General features: G+C 37.9%; 1 pseudogene; it reads right to left on the bottom strand.

The window, feature by feature from the left end:
- Positions 1–13,669: 13,669 nt before the first annotated feature.
- On the bottom strand, positions 13,670–15,293 carry LOC120225081 (annotated as a pseudogene).
- Positions 15,294–22,414: the final 7,121 nt, after the last annotated feature.

The following is a 22,414-nucleotide window of genomic DNA, read 5'->3' as shown; positions in this document are numbered from 1 at the left end:
AATCTACACATTCAATGCAATTCCAACCAAATTATACCAGCATACTTCTCAAAACTAGAGCAAACTATCCTCAAATTTGTATGGAACCACAAAAGACCCCGAGTAGCCAAAGTAATACTAAAAATAAAACCAAAACGGGAGGTATCACCATCCCACACTTTAGCCCTTACTACAAAGCTGTCATGATCAAGACAGTATGGTATTCCAAAATTGGAAACATAGACCAATGGAATAGAATTGAGAACTCAGACCTGGACCCAAATGTATACAGCCAACTAATCTTTGACAAAGCAGGAAAGAACATCCAATGGAAAAAATACAGCCTTTTTAACAGATGGTGTTGGGAGAACTGGACAGCAACATGCAAAAGAATGAAACTAGATCATTTTCTCACACCATACACAAAAATAAACTCAAGATGGATAAAGGACCTGAACGTGAGAAAGGAAACCATCAAATCCTAGAGGAGAAAGCAGGAAACAACCTCCTTGTCTTCCACCACAGCAACCTCTTACTTGACACATCCCCAAAAGCAAGGGAATCAAGAGCAAAAATAAACTATTGGGACCTCATCAAGACTAAAAGCTTCTGCACGGCAAAGGAGACAATCCACAAAACCAATAGGCATCCAACGGAATGGGAAAAGATAGTTGCAAATGACATATCAGATAAAGGGCTAGTATCCAAAATCTATAAGGAATTCACCAAACTCCACACCTGGAAAACAAACAACCCAGTAAAGAAATGGGCAGAAGATATGAATAGACACTTCTCCAAAGAGGACATCCAGATGGCCAACAGACACATGAAACGATGCTCAGCATTCCTCCTCATCAGGGAAATACATATCAAAACCACACTGAAATACCACCTCACGCCAGTCAGAGTGGCTAAAATGAGCAAATCAGAGAACTCTAGATGCTGGCGAGGATGTGGAGAAACGGGCACCCTCCTACACTGAGGTGGGAATGTAAGCTGGTACAGCCCCTCTGGAAAACAGTGTGAAAGTTCCTCAGGAAACTAACAATAGAACTCCCCTATGACCCAGCAATAGCACTGCTAGGAATTTACCCAAGGGATACAGAAATGCTGATGCATAGGAGCACATGTACCCCAATGTTCCTAGCAGTGCTCTCCACAATAGCTAAAACATTGAAAGAGCCTAAGTGTCCATCAACAGATGAATGGATCAAGAAGATGTGGTTTATCTGTACGATGGAATACTACATGGCAATGAGAAAGAATGACATCTGGCCATGTGTAGCAACATGGATGGACCTTGAGGGTGTTATGCTGAGCGAAATAAGTCAGAGAAGGACAAATACTATATGTTTGCACATATAGGAGGATTAGGAGGAACTTAACGGAGGACCATGTGGGAGAAGAAGGGCGGAAATGGTGGGGGAAAGGGAGAGAGGCAAACCATGAGAGACTCTTGAATGCTGAGAACAAACTGAGGACTCATTGGTGTGAGGGGGAAGGGGAGAGATGGGCATGGAGGAGGGCACTTGTGGACATTAATACTGGGTGTTATGTGGAAACCAACTTTATAATAAACTATTTGTAAAAAATAAAATAAAAAACTGAAATGCATTCTTTTAAAAATGTCGATATTATAAAAACAAAGTAAGGCTCAGGACCTATTTCAGGTGGAAGACAAAAAGAAATGACAACTAAATGGAATACATGAGATTGAAGTGAATCCTGTACAGGTAGGGGAAAATGCTGAAAATGGACATGAGTGAGTCAACTGACAATAGTAGATATGGACACACAGTTAGGTAAAAGTATTTTATTAATATTAAAGTTCCTTAATTTGGTAAGTGCACTGTGCTTATATAAAATCATTTTCTGTTCTTAGGAAAAACACACAGAATAATTAAGGACTTATGAAGCATATTCTCAAATAGTTGAGATAAATGTTTTCATATATTTTATATATATGTATATGTGTGTGTGTATTATAGAGAGAGACAAGGAGAGAAAAATAAAACAAATATCCAAATTATTAAATATTAATGAAGAGTGAATCGATCAGCAGTTTTCTTTATTGTCCTTGCAACTTTCATGTAAGTTTGACATTACTACAGAATTTTAAAAATAAATAAAAATTGGCTGGTGCTGATATTCATCCTAATTTCAAATGATAAATAGAATTTCTTTTAACACTTTTTTGCCCAGGAAAATTATTTACTTGGAAACGATTTTTACTCAAGTGTGTTAGTTAGTTTTTTTTTGCAGTGAGAAGAATGAAGAAGTGAAATATGTGAAACACTTGAACAGACGGCAACACACTTAGAAGCAACCCTTGAAAAGCTGAGGGAAAGTTTCCTTCTCAGTAGAAGGATGTATACCACAGCATTTTTCTACTGCACACACAGAGAAAAATTTATTTGTGTATCATCTTGTTAATCTTTTTTCCCTTAGTTAAAGTTACCACCTGGCCAAGCTCTATTAATATTTGCCCTGTAGAACAACAAGCTGAATAATAGACTGGGAGCGAATAAGACCTCAGTTGAAGTCCTAGCTCTGTTACCTACTAGTCCCCTGGGTGTAACCCTCTAACTTCAGATTCCACATCTATACAATGGGGATAATGATAGATTCAGGAACACACAGGCTTTCTGCAGGTATCCTGCAATGGCTTCATCATGAGGGTTTGTGTGGTGCTGGTAATAGATGTTAAACTTGCTCATGTACCGGTCTTTCTGTTTAATCTGGCCGTCCTTTAGGGTGGAGCTTGTCTACATGAGCTATATATTCCTAAAAGGAATTTGACAAGCTGATTTTAAGAGTAGTAAATTCAGGACAATCAGTTGCAGTTGATTCACTAGCTTGTGCATATTGAGACCATTTTGCTTCTTGTGTCAGATATCTTACAAGTAATCATTGACTGTATTGGTCCAGAGAGTAACAACATAAGAATCAAAACTCATTTATCCCCCAGATTTTTCTTGTGTACCATTGAGACCCATCTCTTTCATTTACTGACAAAACATGTTTTTCTTTCTGTTAACTCTGCTGAACCAGTCTTCCTATGAGAGGGTTAGGAACTAAATTGTATTCCACCTTTAGCAGCAACAATTTTGTCAGTTAGGCTGTGACTGCTGAATCTTTATTCCTAGGATGTGGCAAGATAAGGTGACAGCTTCCAGAATGCTGACTCGCTATTTTGGGACTTGTGAATTTGTGGCACAACTGACTTATAAATCCATGCTTTTATAAATGCCTCTGATACATAAAAATCTATCATTTTACCTATTGAGTCTTGTTCACATTAAAATAATAATTTTCTCTAATTCTTCCTCATCTTCTTTCCCATTTTATGCCATTTATGAGATAAGTATGTTTAACTACCAAAAAGAAAGTGAAATGTAGTTGGGAAACAAAGGACATACACGGCACTTTGTACACTTGCAGTCTCTCAACATTTTTTTTTTTTGGTCATCTTTATTGTCTTAGATAATTTTCTTCACCAAAATCTTTGTCTATGGTAGTTTTCTTTAGTTGTACCTTTAGAGTTTTATAACAGGGAAGGGTACGACTCAGAATATTAAGTAGCAAGCTGGGAAAATAAGTGCCATGTTTCCAATTCCTAACATCACTGTTTCAGTTATCTGCAAAATGGAACTAAGGATACACATGATATATAAATAAAAATTCATGAATGTGTACAATGTGATAGATATAAATTCAAAGTGATAACAAACATGTCCTCTAAGATTCCTGACTAAGAGGAAAACTGCTTAATTCAGAAAGCCCAAGGTCTAGCTTGGGATGATTAGTAGATACCAAAGTGATATTCTTCAAAGTAAACCAAAGCAATTATGATACCTTATGCTCCTGGTGTGAGAATTGGAAGATGTATTAGATTCCTACTGCTGTTATAAAATATTACCACACATAGTGGCTTAAACAATATAAATACATTATCATATGGTTGTATAGATCAGAAATCTGCCATGGGTCTCACTGGGCTAAAATCAAGGTGTCAGCAGGACTGCATTCCTTTCTGGAGATTATTTTGGATTTATCAAAGTGGGTCCAATATAATCATAAAGATCCTTATCATGGGAGCAAATGTCAGAATATGGGAATGAGAGAGATGTGCTGATGAAAGCAGAGTTTGGAGTGATGCACTTTAAAGATGGAGGAAGGAGGCCATGAGCCAAGGAAAACAGGTGACCTCTAGATGCTTGAAAAAGCAAGGGACAGGGGCACCTGGATGGCTCAGTTGGCTAAGCGTCCAACTTTGGCTCAGGTCACGATCTCACGGTCTGTGGGTTCGAGCCCTGCATCTGGCTCTGTGCTGACAGCTGGCTCAGAGCCTGGATCCTGCTTCGGATTCTGTGTCTCCCTCTCTCTCTGACCATTTATTGCTCACACCGCCTCTCTCTCTCTCTAAAAAATAAATAAAAAACATTAAAAAAAAAAAAAAACCAAGGGACAGATTCTTCCTTAAAGCCTCCAGAGGAATGTAGCTCTGCCAACGTCTTGATTTTAGCCCCTAAAACTCATTTTAAACTTCTGACTTCCAGAATTACAAGATAATAAACTCATGTTGCTTTAAGCCATTAAGTGTGCACTAATTTTTTAAAGCAGAATAGGAAATGAATATAGGGTAAATCCATTTCCTTGTCTTTTCTAGTTTCTAGTTCTTTGTCTTTTCTAGTTTTCTTTTCCCTGTATTCTTTGGGTCCTAGCTCTGTCCTTTATCCTCAAAGGCAGCAAACTCAAATAAATCTCTCTCTGACCCTTCTTGTATTATCGCATCTTTTTCTGACCTCAACTGAGAAAGATTTTCTAATTTTAAGAACTCTTGTGATTAGACTTGGCCTAATTTAAGTAATCCAGCATAACTTCTCCACATTAAGATCTTTAATCATTTTCACCTCTGCAAAGTCTGTTTTGACATGGAAGTTAATTTATTCACATGTTTCAGAGACTAGGACGTGGACATCTTTGGAAAGACATTATTCTGCCTACCACAGTAAGTCTTCAGTTCTATACCTAATTTATCAACTTCCTAGAGATGTTACTTTGGGAAAATGTTTTCAACTCTCCAGACCATAGATTTCTTTATCTGTGTATTCCTTGCTGGTAGCAAATGCATGTGAAAGCACTTTGTAAACAGCAAAGGTTACATAAATATAAGGGATTACTATTTTAAGAAAGGTGGAGGGGTAACAGTAATAGTAAGTTAAATAACAGATAATGAAAGAAGTACCGGTATCTTACCTGTTCTCCATATCAAGCCTTATCAAACTATTTATGGATATCCTTAGGCTCATCTGTGAACTTAAAAAGTCATTGCAATTCTCTTTTCTGGACACCTTCATCTATCTCATTAATGTGAGCTGTCATACAGCTACTTGAGGGTGGCATCTTATCATGACCTACCTGCTTCTTGGCATGGATATATTTCTATGTCCATGTTATGTTCTTCTGCTGCTTCTGAAAACATGCCAAAAAAAAAAAAATGCTCTAATTCCTTGAGTCCTCCTTGAGCTGAGGCCACACTGTGTCCACACAAGATGCTCTTTTCTTCCATGTTGTGTCATGGTTGGTCACCTGACTGCAGTGGCTGGGCATTAAAGACCTGAGACAATGATGACTTAGACAGATTCAGTTTACTTTCACTCTGTGGTATTACCCAACCAGCAAACAAGATGAGAAGGGATATATATCAGACATGATTATAGATGATGCAGTTCTCAGTTGCTGCCCAGGCTTCTTGTGGGTATATAAGAAAATCAGTGGTAAATGTGTCCTATGCAAAAAAGAGAGATCTACAAGTTTAGAGGAGTCAAATACCTTTAACCTGTTGTGCTTTTTTAATATGATTTTAGCCTGGGAGAGTATATCCATCAACACTCAAGGGTCTACCTATTAATATTAATGAAATTCTCACCATATCACAGTCACGTATTTCTGTGTCCTATTACTTACTGAATCATTAAGGTTACTTGAAGCCTGACCATGGATAAGCTGGTCATTCTGTTCTTATACTTCCTATCGAAGTGTAGTCTAAACTGTTTTTGCTAAGAGGCCTTTGGGTTTGTATGAGCCATTGAATCAGCTCTGGAACTAAAGGTGAGAAAATTGTTCCATTCATGCCAAGGTGTGGCAAAGAAATGCTTGCCATTGTGTTGCAGCACTCAGAGGGCAGGGGACTTCATATCTGATGTACAACAAGGAATGTGCTATGGCAAAAGCATGATTAGTGTGCAATTTTGTACATTAATGCTGAGATCATTTCACTTGGGAAGAAGTCAAAACTCTCAAACATTTTGTTTCATGCAATTTTGTGCCCCAGAAATGCCTGTTTTCACTGACTCCATTTAGCCACATTGAAAGTTTTTCTCACACTGCAGTGATTAATAAACACTGCATTTTTTTATAGCAAAACTGAAAAAAATGGGAGCAGGATATAGCGTGGTAACTCTTCCAGTGTTCAAAATAACATACCGAGTTGTTCATTCTAACCAGATAGAAGAACCAGGTGTCACTGAATTGTAGTGATGGATAACTGGTCAAATCAATCCAACAACTGGTCAGTGACGATTCAATTCCAAGTGGATAAAGCCTTGGGTCTTTCTAACAAGCTGTGTTATAATAGACGTTTGAAGGACAACCTTTCTCTGAAAATACATTTCTAATTTTTACATTGTTTCTAATATACTATGTATATTCTTCATAGTTCTTTTTTTTTAAGTTTATTTATTTATTTTGAGAGAGTGAAAGAAAGTGCAAGCAGGGAAGGGGCAGAGAGAGGGAGAGACAGAATCCAAATAGGCCTGATGCAGGGCTCCAACCCATAAGCCCATGAGATTATGACCTGAGCTGAGACCAAGAGTCAGACATTTAACCAACTGAGCCACTCTGGCACCCAAATTCTTGATAGTTCTTGATAGTCTACACTTTATAAGCTCTTCACACACAAAATATGTTATGTTTTTCCATAGAAACCTAGATGACATAAATAAAGGGGGCTACCCATTCTTTTACCCTGCTATTTACTCCACTGTCATTTCTATTACTGCCTAGAATGTGATACAAGCTAGAAAAGGCTGGAATAACTCTGAAACACTGGTGACTCTCTAGCCCTTTCAAAACACGTTAAAGTTCTCAACAACTAAAACAAACATGTGAATCAAAATGTTAAGAATATAACCTATAGCCATCTATTTATGTCCAAAACGTCACCATCCCCAACAGGATCAGTAGCTTACAATCTCTTAGTAACAATTGAAAAAGATATATATGACAAAATAAACCAGCATGTTCCACATTCAAAATTCTTATCTTAAAAGGTGGGGCAAGGCTGTGGCCACAGTAGTAGTGAAATATTCCTTATTAGCTGCTTTTTATTGGAAGAAAAAAATGACATCAAGGAAATTTCTAAGAAGACTGTTTAAAACAAGAAAGCAATAACTAAATGAAGACAGAACCCTTTCCCCTTGGTGATATTACTTCAGTAGCTAGTTAGAAAAATGAACTTTTTCTAGAATCTGAGTAGCATTAGTTTAGCCATATAATCTTCTAATGTCATGTAATAAAATATTCAAATATGTACTATTAGACAAGCTATAAATGAGCAATGGAAGCTATATCAAAGGTTTATTCAGGAAAAACTGGTGTAAAAAAGATAACTTAATGGGACAGCTGGGTGGCTCAGTTGGTTAAGCATCTGACTCTTGATTTCAGTTCAGGTCATGATCTCACGGTTCATGAAATCAAGTCCTGAGTCAGTCTCTGTGCTAAGAGTGCAGATTCTGTTGGGATTCTATTTCTCCCTCTCTCTCTCTCTGCCTGGTCCCTGCTCACGCCTCGTCTGTCTCTCTCAAAATAAATAAAATAAACTTAAAAACAAAAAAGCAACTCAAGTTTAAGAGAGAAAATGCTTCAGGAGTAGGGACATTGATTTGAATGTCAAAAACCCTCAAAAGTGTTATTTAAAAGTGGAATAAAAATACCATTGATAATAAAGTGTATTATTTTGACTTTTCCCAGGACTCATAAAATGAACCATTAGTATGTAAAAGCTCCAAGAAAATATGCACACATCAGACTGACTCTACCACCTCTCCTTCAATTCTGTTATTAACACTGAATGTAGATTTATGAGGACAGAGAAATTAAACTGAGCAAGGCTACAGTGAATGAATTTGCTGGGAAGCCCTGTACTAAATGATTAAGATAGAGTTGAGGGGGAATTCACTGTTTATTTCCTAAAGGAAAGTAGAAGTTGGCCATGTGGAGGTTTCCAGAAGTTGCCTTCATTTTGTGACAATAACTCTTCTCTGTTTTGAATACATTCATTTTTTGTTTTGAATACATTTAATATTTTTGAATGAATGGCAGCCTTAAAAACTGAACAGACTATTATCCAAAGGTTTTTTAAAAGAGAATGATAGTTCTCTGTCATACTCCAAAAACAAATACATTTTAGTCATTCAATAAAGACCATACAGTCCTCATGAAATTGCAAGGGAAAACAATGATTCTGCCAGGAACAAACAGAAAAGGTAGAATGCCAAGCGTCTCTGCAATTCTTTTTTTTTTTTTTCAAAGTGATAGAAACATTGGCAGACATGTGTATGTATGGCCCTGATAATAAGCAAATGAACACATTTAACCTCTGGGCCAGATAAGCTATATAGAAGTGTCATGTCTGATTGTGTAATGTTGAGAGGGGGCTACATAAGATGTCAGTACAAACTAGGCTGGTATCCATCAAATAGATTCATCAGGTTCTAGGAAATGCATTACCATCCAATTAAATGACTAAAAAGAAAAAGAATAAGATAATTCTGTTTCAGTAAACTATTGTTTTTGGAAAGTGTATTTTATAGAAAGCAAAATTATCAAGTGAAGAGTTATTTATAGAGATAATTACGATGAAATTGTTCAATTTACAAATGGTTAAACTGAGATCCAATAAAGGGAAGTAATTTCCTCCAGGAAGGTGCATAGAAAAGCAAAGACCTGTCTGACTAGTGCTAGATCTACATATGTTTGCAAAGAACTGTTTGTAAAATGTTGTAACTAGCCTTCCTGAATACCATTTCAGATTTTTCTCCACTGGGGATCTCATAATTCTTACTCACCAATATAAAATATTCCCCGATATTTGCACGGAGGGTATTCCATGAAGAAAGCAAAGTAAATAGTGCAGGTAATAATAATAGATACAAAAAAAAGCTACAGTCAAATCAGGAATGATTCAAATTTACTTATGACCTAAACCCAACTTAAACCCAACGTGAACCAAGGTGTGTTCTTACAATTTGAGCATAGGTCTATGATCATCCTTATTCTGTCTTGCATAAAGCACATTTTGCTCATTAACAATATTCCTATCTAATAGCTCAAGTGATGAATTAAACGAGTGCTAAATTAAAGAATTTTTATCTGTACTACTAATTATTTCTTCATTGTGAAAGAATACCCTTCTGCCTTATTTTAAGCTATGTATTCCATTTTGCTCTCGTACCTACACCCTTTCTTGCCATAGAAAGAATACCTCATTCTGCCACTGACTAGCCATACAACTTTGGGCAAGACATTTAATTTCTCTGAATTTCAATTTCCTCATGTGTAAAGGATAGTTTCCAGAAAAAGTTAAATAAAGTCAGCATGCAAAAGTACTTGATGTATAGTAACTGTTGCATAAACACAATAGTTCACAATGAATGTTTGGGAAAAGACTATTTTATAATACCAACTTGGAATACCAACTATGGAGAATAACATAGAATAAAAACAGAAAATGCTCTTTTTCAGGCTCATAAGCAATTTTAAAACAGTAGAGTAACATAGTATTAAAAACATCAATAAAATAATGTAAACTTGCCCTGTTTCATAGGCCTGAGTTTACCACTTGATAATTCCCTCCTTTTGTATAAGATTATATGTGAATCAAGTATCTTAAGCTGAGACAACCCTGGCTGTTTCATAGATAGCATAAGTGTCAATGGATATTGAAGTCATATTTTTTTTCATCACATAAGTACACATACACATATACACACATTCATTGGGGATTGACATAAGAAACCCTCGCCTAATGCTATATTTTGTTGAAACTGTGAAGTTTCTCAGTTAGTGACTATTGTTTTCAAGGAGTAGGAACTGATTCAAATAAGCTTAAACAGAAAAAAAAAATCAATAAAAGGCTGCAGCAAACAATTTCATGGAAATCCAAGGGCAATCGACAAAGCCCAGTCAGGACCCTAGAGACTAGAAATTTACCTGTTAAATAAAAAACCGTCTCTGGAAAAGCCTGTCTCATCTCTGCCTCTCTGCCTCCCCTCTTTCTCTCTGTCTCTTTCTCTCTTTCTGTCTCTCAACTCACTTCCTCTGCTTGTAACTGGACCAATTTGGCTAAAGTCAAATTATTATTACTATTGTATTATTTTCTGATTTTATTTCTAACTAGATCTATGTATTTTATTTCAAATTCTTGAGACAGAGCAGTGGTTTAGTCTATGGATTGGTGTCTTGGGGTGTGTTTAATCAGGTGTGTCTAGGGGTAGAAGAGTGGAATGAAAAGTCACTGAAGTATTCCATCCTAGTGAATGGGACTGGCTATGTTAAAAGAAGCTGGATTTAGGCAAACAACTCAATTAACATGACATCTTTGCTGCTCTCAGACCATGACTTTTCAGATGAAACAAACATTGAAGCTATGAGTTTCTCTTTTTCCAAATGAAATAAGCTTAAAAAACATGGCATTGGACAGTTATTGGTTTATGCTAACCTTGACATGTAAGTCATTCCCCACATGCCAATCACATTATATCAACATCAATATCATTTGTATGCTAAAAATTTGTAATCCAACAAGTAGGATTTAGTAGTTCATTTGTTAATCAAACAAAGTGATTGAAGCAATCATTAAAATATGTTACATATCTTACATATATTACAAATATTTTTTGATAACAGATTAGCAGATAGCTTTTTCCTTCTAAAGCCCAAAATATGGATTCCATGGTATTGTTTTCTACCCTTCATCTTTTTCTGTAGTTATGGGTTGACTTTTGGAGTTTTGCATTATCTTGATGACCCAAGCCACATCCAAAATAATCTCCAGTTTTGGCTTCTTTAAAGTTGAATGAAATGTAAAAAGACTTATGAGAAGAAGTGACAAAAGTGTCTGAGATTTGTTTCAAAATAATTATGATGGAGCAGTGAGTGAGGTATAACTGAAACAAGATTGGAGATGTATGGGTAATTGTCGAAGCATGGTGATAAGAATATCATTTTAATTATATTATCCTCTAATTTTAGATATGTTTGAAATCTTTCATAAAATAAAAAAGATGACATGAAGCAATCTGAATGTAGAATCTTTTAATTATTATAATTTCCCCCATCTTTTACTTTTTTACCTATATCTAATTTGACAGATTTTTTAGTACCCTGCTTTTTCTGAGTCTTACAAAGTTATTCAACGTAGATTTAATTGAAGCAAAACTCACTTTGCATTCATATTTCATCAGTTTACATAATACTTAAATCACATAATCACATTATTATGTACAACTGGCATAAATAAATTTGGAACAAACTCAACTAATTTGCAGTAAGAGTACAACACAAATGGTTGAAGTATCTGGGCAAACTAGACACTTCTAACCACACTACTAACCACAAGCAGTTAGTGTACCATGGTCATTGGTCATTGGGTCTTACTAACTGTTAATTATCCAGCAAGCTGATTAAGAGGAATTTCACTAAGAAAAAACTCCTATATTGTTACTGTTATTATTATTATTATTATAATTATGTGTTTTCCTACCTATTTCAAACTGAAATTCTAACATAGTTAATACTCTTTCATGATCTCAAACTTGAGAGAATTGAAGACTTCATGCTTGCCTCAACTCATCTGGAGTATAATGGAGGCAAATGGGTCCAACTATTTTTGATAAGGAAAAATCTGTTATAAGATGGCTGACAGGACAGATAAGGAAGTACCTGTCCCTGATCAAAGGCTCCCCCTTCCGGGTTCTTCTTCCTACCCTGCTTGTTGCATGCATTAATGTGGGAGGTAGAAGCAACAGGCAATAAACTATTCCCTCTGCTGATACTCTGAGCTCAGACCTCTGAAGAATGATCTCCTCTGAGCCCACCAGTGTAAAATAAACCTCCTCCTTTCCAAGATCTCTGAGTGCCACTTGGTTCTTCCACTGAGTGATCTAGACCAGATTCTGTAACATTTCAATTGCCTATATTTGACAAGCACAGGGGTTGGGAAGTATTTCAATTCCATATTCTTTTTTTTTAAATGTTTACTTATTTATTTTGAGAAAGAGGAGAGAGAGAAAGAGAGAGAGAGAGCACATGAGTGGGGGAGGGTCAGAGAGAAAGAGAGAGAGATTCCCAAGCAAGCTCCACACCATCAGTGCAGAGTCCAATGTGAGGCTCGAACCCATGAACTGTGAGATCATGACCTGAGCAGAAATCAAGAGTCAGACGCTTAACCTACTGAGCCACCCAGGCGCCCCACAATTCTATATTCTTATTATCATGTTTTTTTGCTTTCTTACAACTCTCTGATTTAGCTTGCTCATTAAAAAAAAAAAAAGTTGGGTTGTTTTACAGACATTGGCTTTGGCAACAATCCTGGTTACATTTGCTAAGCCTCCTAGTAGCTATATCAAGGAATTAATTAAAATGCTGAGACTAGAGTACCTACCCAGAGAGAGAAAGAATGAATGTGCAGGTAGTCCCCAGCTGTAAGTTTCTGCATTTATTGAAATACCTTGAAGAAATAATTCAGTTATTTCACTCTGCAGGATGACAGAAGGTGATATGACACACCAATTTTTTTCTTAATGATAAAACTGTAAGAACCAAAATTTCCTCTTTCTCCTCCTCCCTCCATGACACCTCATAAAGCTGCTACCAGAATGAACTAGTAACACTTTTGAGTTTCTTTTTTCAAACTCATAGCTGCAGATGTTGGAAATGATTGCTTTCCTTTTGTTTAACCACTTTAGTATGACTAACTCATGAACACACAGGATCAAGGCAATTTACTCCTCAATTTTCCATCTTGGATATGCAACAGCAGCATGCATTCTGAATCATGCAGAGTCCACTCTTCAGAATGCATGCTATAAAGCTCAGAGGGGCTAATAATCAAATTAGGCTGCTAACAAATGGCAATTTATAATGCTAAAACTAATGAGAGGTCAAGGAACTAAACTCGATGAGGAGTTTTAATTATCCTGTCTTTTGTGACTCTACAAGAACATTTTTAAAGGAACACTGTCACAGTGTTCAACTGGTACTTTTAGTTTCATTAAGAAGATTTACATAGCCTATTACATAAATGGGAAATATGCACTTTCTTTCCAAGTAGAGCAGAGATCTAAAACCTTCTCTTCAGGGTTAGAAAGCAAGCACTATCTTGGTTTGATGTTCATTTAGAATACTATTCATGGAATCTTTTGCTTCCCATAGCACTGATGAATGGGGAAACACAGTGCCTCCTCTACAAGGAGATCTCTAGATTGGACAGAACGTGGATGGAGAAGAACTGTAACAAAAAAAATAACAACAATAAACTTTTATGTCCTTGTTTCCTATGCCATTTCACTTATTATTTACTTCTTTTTTTTCCCCAGTTTGTTTGTGTCTATTGATGCCATGATGCTCAGGCCTTGACCACAAACTTCTGCAGTGGGTACAACTGTTCCTTCTGCTGCTGATTCTTGGTTTTCAGTTTCTCTTCATGCTTGCTAAAATAGTGATGCATGGCATGCGTTTACTTGGTCTGAAGACCCAGAATCTTTTACTTCTTGCCTTTGTAGAACTTTCCGAGGTTCTCTTTCTGCATCTGGTTAATAATGGTGCAAATGCAGGCAATGAATTTACAAACAATTTGGATCTTGGAGAGCTTGGATGCCATACTGTCTGTCATTTTCGTGACAGAGAGCTGATTCAGCTTTAACTTTAAGTCATCCAGCTGTTTCAGCAGCTCCTCTTTCTTGCCAGAAAGATTTCAAATACTAACCTTGGCAATGGCTGCACAAGCCGCCACCACCACCTACTCTGAGAAAAAGTGTTTTACTTCTTATTTGTACTTCCCACTGTCACATGTACATTCATACACACCACCACAGTCACCACACCCACCATTTCTGCAGCTCAAATTGCTCTTCATCTTTAATGGCCTAACTTTTTAAAAAAATTTTAAATTTATTTTTTAGAGACAGAGAAAGAGAGCAAGCTGGGGAGAGGGGCAAAGGGAGAGAGAGAATCCCAAGCAGGTTCCATGCTCAATGAGGAGCCTGACACAGGGCTCAATCCCCGACATTGGGATCATGACCTGAGCTGAAATCAAGAATCAGATGCTCAGCTGCCTGAGCCACCCAAGTGCCTTCATGGCCTAACTTTTTTTTTGGCTGTGTTTAAGGTGGGTTTGTTTATTTACATTTTTGTTTGGAGGACAGTGACAAAATTGATTAACCAAAGAAAGCTACAATATCAACTGAATGTGGAATCCCTTACACAAAGTTAAAAACAAAAAGCTATCCTTAAAAGCTAAAGAAAAGCTTAATCCGGAGGCATTGGAGATGTTAGTTAGCATCAATAGACTGAGCACTGCTGGTCTGGAAAGGCTTTTGCTACCAAGGTGGTTAATTGTTCAAAGGTAATGTTCACCCATGAAGCCAATTTAAGGCCAAAGAATGCATCTTTGCAAGGAGTTTTCTTTTTTCAATAACTGTCAATAAAACAACAAGTGGAACACTAGAAAATTGAGCATGTCCATATTATCAGGGCAGCAAGACAACTAGCTCAGAACATTGAAGGGTCTGAGACTTGAACTAGTTGCCCTTATTGTTGAAAAAAACTGTTAAAGTATAAAAGCAAATCCAACAAGAAAAATATGAAAGATGCAAATAACAAAAGCTTTCTTCTTCAAAAAGAAGACAAAAGCTGCAAATTCTTCTGATAAACTTGTCATCATCACACCCTGCCATGTGACATTGCTTAATGGTTTAAATTGTTAGCTTATTGCTTTATGAGGCAGTGTAACTTAAAAGCTAAGAGTATGAGCCATAGAGTCAAACAAAACCCCATTTCTTACTTACTAGCCACATAGTCTTGGGTAGGTCACTTTTTTCTTTCTAAGCCTCAGTATCCTCATTTGTAAAACTGTGATAATAGTAAGGCAGCAAGAGTCCAGGTTTTGGAGCCAAAATGCTTGGGTTTAAATCCTCTGCTTCACTACTTACTGGCAGTGTGAACTTAAGCAAATTGTCTAACTTCTCCATGGCTCAGTTCCCCTCCTTCTTGATAAAGTAGGGCCAGTTGATTATTAGGACCTCACTGGATCATTGTGAAAATTATAAAATATGTGTAAAACACTTGATAAGACCTCAATAAATGTAATCATTAGTGATGTGGTTTGAAGTGTTAGGGTTTGGAGTTGACAGCAAAGAAAGAACCCTTGAGACATTGTTGGTGCACAAAGGTTGTTTTATTAAAGCCACAGGGACAGGACCCGTGGGCAGTATAAGCTGCCCTGGAGTTATGAAAAGTGACGGATTATATACCTTCAAGTTAGGAGGAGATTAGGGATACTGTAAACTTCCAAGGTATTTTGGAAACAAGTTTTCCAGGATCCTGAGGGGGCTAGCTATTGTTAGAACAAAATCATTTATTACTGTTTAGCAAAAACTCAGCGATGAGACCCTTCAGATGTATATAAGTGGGCCATATTCTTGCCAGATGATTGCTAACATATATCTTAGCGGGTAGAGATAAAGGAAGTTTCTGAAGGATTTTTTATATGTTAAAGAAAACTTACAGGATCCTGGAGATCAGGATAATGTTAGGTTAAGATTGCCTTTTGTCTTTAGCAAAGTGTCATCATTGAGGCAACTGAGTGCCTAGAGGACTGTCACTTTGCCTGTTTCAAGGACTTGTCAATGAGCTGTACGCAGTAAGGAAATTAAATTTTTCATTTCCCTTTGTTTCCCACATGAATTAGTACCTACCTCAGAAGCTTGTTAGGATAAAAATAAATAAATAAAAGATTTTAATTTCAGTATAGTAAGTGCACAATAAATGTTAGCTTTTGTTATGTGTTTTCCTTTTGACTCTCCAACTGGCTTTTAAGTTCCTAGAAGAAAGGTCTTCTATTTTTTTCCTTGATACTCTAATGTGTTCTATGCAAATAAGAGTGACTCAATTATAGCCAAAGTAAAGAGTTAAAAAAACAAATCCTCATGCAAAAGTAGAAACTCAAATATCAGGACTTTAGACTCACAAGCCATGACAGATTGGGTTTGTTAAAATTGATGTCATAAGTAAAATAACATCTAATTTTTGGCAATTTATAAATATCATCAATAGATAATTTGACGTTCAGTTTCTTAGTTGTAGAAGGGAAGAAAAATCATTTACTCTTGGCTACACAATAACATTTGATGACCAGGGCTATATTATAGCAGTTATTGAAGAGGGTGAAACCCACCTCTATGACAACTATGTAGATCTAGAAAGTCAGAAAGAAAAAGTGAAAGAAGAATTTAGCTGAAGGAGGTAATCTGCCCCAGACCCAATGAGTGAGGCTGGAAGGTAAGCACTTCATTTAATTGGAGCATTTCAATAAGAAAGAAAGAAAGAAAGAAAGAAAGAAAGAAAGAAAGAAAGCAAGAAAGAAAGAAAGAAAGAAGGAAGGAAGGAAGGAAGGAAGGAAGGAAGGAAGGAAGGAAGGAAGGAAGGAAAGGAAGGAAAGGAAGGAAGGAAGGAAGAGAAATCCAGCAAGAAAGAACAATAAAATTCAAGGAAGAAAGGGACTGATTTACAAGAAAAAGTGAAAGTGAAACGCCCAGAGTTCGAGAGACCCCAAAAACAGACCACCAGAGACCAGAGTCAAAGCCAATCTGCAAGGGTCGTTTATTTGCAGGTTCGAACCTGGACCTCCGCGCACTTGTCGCCGGTGACGCTGAGAGGCCCCGAACAAAGTCTTTGCAGCCTTTTTATAGACAGGAGTAAACAAGTCGTGGGGAGGGACAGGGGATCTCTATGGTTACAGGTTTGTCATTGGTTGATATTTAAATGTGAACATATACCACATTTGATTGGTTCCCGCCATCAGGTTTTTGGCGGGATCCAATTACAACATTTAGGATACCTTTGAATTCAACCAATCACAGAGCGAGCCTAGGGTCTTGTTCGGCGATTAACAGGTTAACTTTAACATTAGGTAACAGGATCCTATCTATAGTTTCTATCTCCAGGCCTCTCCCTCAGTAATGTGGAAGGTGGTCGCTGGACTTTCCTGATTGGGTGTTGCAAGGGTGGTTTCTCCTGCCTTGGGCAATGTGTAACTGCCTGATAGTTTCGGGAAAGCTGAAACTCAGCCTTAAGCAATGGTACAGAAGCGGAAGGAGCTAGTTAGGTTTTAGTTTCCCGTAGTGCAAGCACTTGTACAGAAGCAGAAAAGCTGGTTGAGTTTTTGGTTTAGTTTGTCTAGGTCCCTCACTCCAAGGAGCCGGCACCGATGCAAGTACAAAAGGGTCTTTATTACAAGCTTGAGCAGGGGCTCACCCAGCCTGCTGGTGTCATGGCAGCAAGGTGAAGCCAAGAACAATAGCGAACAGGGTTTTTAAGGAGTAAGGGATGGGGGTGTTACAGTACATGTAGCATCATCACATAAGCACCAATTACAATTACAGCTTCGACCATTCAGTGTCTGTGAGGTGTTCATTACTTTTGGTGGGACCCAATCATGACCTTTGAGAATCCTTTGAAAATGACCAATTGTGAGGTGAGTTCAAAGGGCCCACATGGGGTTCAGACAAGCAGTGAGAAATTGGCTAGTTTGTATCTGCAGTTTCCAGCCTTGACTCAGACCATAGGAATGTTCCTGTTTTTTTTCTTTTTGATTAGCTGAACTGAGGGCGGTCTGAGGATGGTTTTAGCCTTGAACAGTCTGAGGCTTTTCCTGGGACTGGGACTGGGGCTATGTGCAGCCCGAGGTTTCTCTTAATGGAGGACTTAATTTTTGGCTCTTCAAAAGGAATATAAAACGTGGCTTTACTAAGTGATCAATAAGCAGGGGTGTGATAGCAGTTTATAAATGTTTGAATCTTATACTAAAAAGAGGAGGAATTTGTTAAGAACAAGGAGGGATAATTAGACATTTAGAGAATGTAATTGACCGAATTCTCATTCCATGTAACTCAACCTAAGCATTTCTGCTGTGTACTGTGTGTACCTTTTGCCCTAAGGGATATGCTCTGATCTTCCCCTCCCCAAAAGAGGCCTGATCATCACACTTCATGCACAGTCTTCTGAAGGGGAGCAGAATATGCTACCTGAAAATGTGCTTCTTTAACATAAGGATTATTTTGAGCTGATTATTTTTGAGGCTGCAGACACAAGAGAATCTCTGAAAACAGAGTAGAAGTTGCCCTTTTGTTAGGGAAATTTACATTTATAAGGGAAATCTCCATTTGTAAGGGTATCCTTCTCTCTCTAGTAGGAAGAGAAGGATGACTATAAATCACAAGAGAATTTATCAGGAAAGAAGGCACAATTTAAATCTACACAACAAACCTTATGCTTGTTTACTGCACTTATCCTGAAACTTCCCATAACTGCCTTCCCACCCACCCTGACATTTCTTCTTGTCTTTAGATAAAGATAATATTAAAGGGGTAGCTTGGGCCATTTTGGGAGGTTTTACTTACTGTTCCTGAGTCTTGCTTCATGTATATACAGGAAGTATACATGTTATCAAACTTTTGTTGTTGTTGTTGTTTTGCTTAATTTTTAAATGTTTATTTATCTTGAAAGAGAGAGAGTACAAGCAAGTGAGGGTCAGAGAGAGAGGGAAAGAATCCCAAGCAGACTCCTTGCCATCAGCACTGAGCCCAATATGAGGCTTCATCTCAGGAACCCTGAGATCATGACCTTAGCCAAAATCAAGAGTTGGACACTTAAGTGATTGGGCCACCCAGGAACCCTTGGTTTTTCTCTTATTAATCTATCTTTTATTACAGAGGGATCTCAGCCAAAACCATAGGAGGGTAGAAGAAAAATTATTTTTCCTCCCCTCTGACGAGTCTGATGGGTCTGGAAAAAGACACCAAGATGGCAGATCGGACTCCATCTTATGACCACCTCAGGACTTTCTCTCCACCAGCAACCCGCTCCCAGTTTCCTGCCACTGGTTTCTCAGAAGACATGTCACCTCAGCAGAAACGAAACCCAACCCAGGAAAAGTGAGACCAAATAAGGAAACCTGCCCTCGCGGGTCTTGACCCAGAACTACAAGTCCTATATATACCCCTCTCCCCAGTCTTGGGCTTGCTTCTCTACCCCCAAGTTGCAGAACCTCGCCGGAGAGCCTTTTTCAGTAAAGGTGTGCTCAGCCCTTTCCCCTTGGCTCCTTTGTCTCGTTCTCGAGCGTCTTCGGTTCACCACCCTCTGTTATCTCAGCCTTACACCCTCCACCTCCTGGGAGTTACCCATGCCAGTGTGCCTGTCATGACTTCTAAGCCTTTCCAAAATTACAGTCCAGACTCACACTCCCCTAAGACAAAGCCTGTAGGTCTAATGGCCTTAATACCTTAAGAACATTATAGAAGAATCTGCACTGGAGCTGAGAGACATCCATTTTGAGGAGATGAGAAATTGATTGGCAGCAGGGTCAAGCTCTGGCAAAACTGACAGTTGTAAAACTTTTCTTCAGCAACCATTCTGTTCCACCCTCAGGTCTAGAATTTCAGACATCTCAGAATATATAAGTCCTTCCTGTAAGAGGAAAAAGGAATCAAATAAACAGCATCATATATGTAATGTCTTAATATGCTAGATTTAAGAGCAGGGATGGTGATCATTTTAAAAGAGCAATGTGGAGAAAGAAAAAATGCTTAAGTCAAATAAAAGAATTATGCCCTTAGAATTTTAGTCATGGGGCATCTGAGTGCTGAGCTCTTTTAGGGAAAAGAAACACCATCAGTGAACTTCAGTTTACTGCATTAGTCACTCCGCAGAGTTGAGAAAAATAATTTTCCCTCTCCACTTTTAGGTTCTTGGCTGAGACCCACCCCCCCATTATAAAAGACAAATTAACAAAAGAAAAACAAACAAATCTAATAACATGTATATCTCCTGTAAAAATGGGAGCCAGGAATACAGTAACTGCCCCCAAATGGCCCAAGCCACCATCTTAAATACTATTGCCAGCTAAAGAAAAAAAAATGTTGGGATAGAGGAAGGCCAGTTTGAGAGGTTACTAGGCTAAGCACAGTAGACAAGGTAAGATTGTTAGGCAGACTTAAGTTGGTGCCTTTTCCACTCATAAAATTCTTTTGTGATTTATATTCATTCCCTCCCTAGTAGCAAAAGGGAGACACTCTTACAAATGGAGATTTCCCTTATAAATGTTAATTTCCCTAACAAAAGGGCAACTTCTCTATTTTCAAAGATTCTCCTGTGTCTTCAGCTCCTCAAAAATAATCAGCTCAAAATAATGCTCATGTCAAAAAGGTCTATTTTGAAGTGGCATGTTCTGCTTTCCTTCACCACATTAGTGCCTCTAATTTGCTGCTTCCAAATCCCACACTGATCAGTGACACCTGAGAATACCAGGATATTGGATCAATACCATCCTCTTCTTTCTGATAATTCGGAAACATTAACCTATAAGTGATTTACTGACAGAGCCCACTTACTAAAGGTCTGTCATTGCAGGATAACAGTTTGTAATTTTAGATGCTCAAACTTTTATTCAGATTTAAATAATGACCCATATATACTGCGGTTGTTATGGAAACTGATCTGGATCACCCAGTGGAAGAACCAAGGAGATCTTGGAAGGCAGGAGGTTTATTTTACACCGGTGGGCTCAGAGATTGCTCTCCAGAGGTCTGAGCCCCGAGCTTAAACAGGGGGAACAATTTATAGTCCGTTACTTCCCCACTCTGCATTAGTAGTAAGTTGGCATGCACAGCAAACAGGGTGGGAAGAAGAACCCGGAAGGGGAGTCTTTGGTCAGGGACAGGAATTTCCCTATCAGTCCTGTTAACCATCTTATAACAGATTTTTTCCTATCAAGATTTTTTTGAGTGATAGTGGGATTCACGGGGTCTGGAGCTGACAGCCAAGAAAGAATTCTTGAAACGTTTTGAGTGCAAAAAGGTGATTTTATTACTGCACAGGGCCAAGACCTCAATGGGGTAGGCACAAAGAGCTACCCCCAACCATGAAGAGAGACTGGTTATATACTATGGAGTTTGGGGAGGTAAAGTCCAGGGGAAGTTTCTAATGAGATTTTCATATGCTAAAGAAGGCTCATAGGAAAGTGAAGGCCTAGCTATTGTCAAGCTAAGGTTGTTTTTCCCTCTAGAAAACCATTAGCATTAAGACAGTTGGGAGTTCCTGGAGAAAAGTTTTACTCTGTCTGCCTCAAATATTTGCCAATGGACTGCAGGTTATAAGGATATTTACTTTTATTTGCCATTTACTTGTGCCTTTGTTTTCCACATCATATATACCACCTGCACTTTCCTCCTGGTCCTTATATAGTTTGCTGAGAGCTCACTTTACTGTGGACATTCATGAGCTTAGAATGCTGTCTAATAAGCCAAAAATTTTCTGACTAAGAGAATTATTAAGTTAAAAAATGTGGCATAAGTGACATAACTTAAGACTCAAGCCAACCTGGACTGAGAAGCAGAAATGCAGAGTAAGGGCTTAAAATATACCACTTGATAGATGGCCTGAATAATTGCTGGGTCTCTACTATCTATATGTTTTATAAAATAAAGTAGCACTATACTTTCCAAGGAATTTTACAGTCCCATAGAATATCCTCTTTCATTGAGTTATAATTTGGGTTTAATACAGAACATACTTGAATGCCCTCTTCATCAGCCAAATAGTGTTTCTATCAGAACTAGATGAAAGATAAATTCCTAAGGCTGTGAGTTACTATAATGAACCTCTTTTGCTTATGTCTGTCCAGCACCTTTTGCCTCCTTCACTTAGGAGTAGAATCTTTTTATTTTTCCTATGGGGAGACACATTCCATATGGTTTTAATCTTGCCCTGGGCACAGGGGTGGTCTTGTGAAACAAATGGTCTTATGTCCCAAGTCCGGCCAGTTAGAATACTCTCTCTCTGGTCCCAATGACTGGTCCAGGGATGAGCACATGATTCAAACTAGGCTGGTCAAAGTGCTTCAGTTTAAATTGCTGCATGGAACTCTTGGGTGGCTGATGGTCAACCTGCCATGCCTGTGGAGGGGAGCTGTATGAGAATGAAAGAAAGCAGAAGTGGTGCGTGAAAACAGAGAGAGTCAGACCTATATCTAGCTGTGCGTGGAGTTATTGAAATCCTTCTTCAACTTCACAGATAGATAATCTGATAATGTTTT

Source organism: Hyaena hyaena, unplaced genomic scaffold (assembly GCF_003009895.1).
Source record: "Hyaena hyaena isolate Hyena2069 unplaced genomic scaffold, ASM300989v1 scaffold_1318, whole genome shotgun sequence".
Lineage (NCBI taxonomy): Eukaryota > Metazoa > Chordata > Mammalia > Carnivora > Hyaenidae > Hyaena > Hyaena hyaena.
The sequence above is the reverse complement of the archived record's forward strand: the minus strand, read 5'-3'. Positions and strand labels throughout refer to the sequence as shown.